The sequence below is a fragment of the Triticum aestivum genome, chromosome 4B (assembly GCF_018294505.1).
Source record: "Triticum aestivum cultivar Chinese Spring chromosome 4B, IWGSC CS RefSeq v2.1, whole genome shotgun sequence".
Taxonomy (NCBI): Eukaryota; Viridiplantae; Streptophyta; class Magnoliopsida; order Poales; family Poaceae; genus Triticum; species Triticum aestivum.
The window spans coordinates 656,072,555-656,073,647 of record NC_057804.1 but is presented as its reverse complement, the minus strand read 5'-3'; positions in this window follow the sequence as shown (position 1 = coordinate 656,073,647).

The window sequence follows — 1,093 nt, the reverse complement described above, 5'->3', positions numbered from 1 at the left end:
GTGCATTTACGTGTCGGTCATCAACACTTGTGGTTTTTGTCGATTCTGGCCCGTTTGCGCGTTTACGTGTCGGTCATCAACACTCACAGTTTTGGCCAGTTGTGGCCCGTTCCGTGGACCATTACTCACTGTTTTGGGGTCCCGGAGTGATTTCCATGATTAATGAACCCCGGGGTGCGTTTATGTGTCGCTCATCAACACTCACAGTTTTGGCCGATCTGGGCCGTTTCATGGAATATTACTCAATGTTTTGGGGTCCCGGAGTGATTTCCACGATTAACGAACCCTGGGGTGGTATTACATGTCGGTCAGCAACACTCAAAGTTTTGGCCGATTCTGGCCCATTTCATGGACTATTACTCAATGTTTTGGGGTCCCGGAGTGATTTCCATGATTAAGGAACTCCGGGGTGCGTTTACTTGTCGGTCATCAACACTCACTGTTTTGGGGTCCTGGAGTGATTTCCACGATTAACGAACCCCGGGGTGCATTTACGTGTCGGTCATCAACAGTCATAGTTTTGGCCGATTCTTGCCCGTTTCATGGACTATTACTTACTGTTTTGGGGTCCCGAAGTGATTTCCATGATTAACGAACCTTGAGGTGCATTTACGTGTCGGTCATCAACACTTGTGGTTTTTGTCGATTCTGGCCCGTTTCATGGACTATTACTCACCATTTTGTGGTCCCAAAGCGATTTCTATGGTTGTCGAACCCCAAGATGTGCTTACGTGTTGGTCGTCATGATTCACAGTCTTTGCCGATTCTGGCCCGTTTCTTGGACTATTACTCTGTTTTGGGGTCCCAAAGTGATTTCCACGATTGATGAAACCTGGGGCGCGTTTACGTGTCGGTCATCAACACTCACAGTTTTGGCCAATTGTGGCCCGTTCAATGGACCATTACTCACTCTTTTGGGGTCCCGGAGTGATTTCCACGATTAACGAACCCCGGGGTGCATTTACGTGTCGGTGATCAACAGTCATAGTTTTGGCCGATTCTTGCCCGTTTCATGGACTATTACTTACTGTTTTGGGGTCCCGGAGTGATTTCCATGATTAACGAACCCCGAGGTGCATTTACGTGTCGGTCA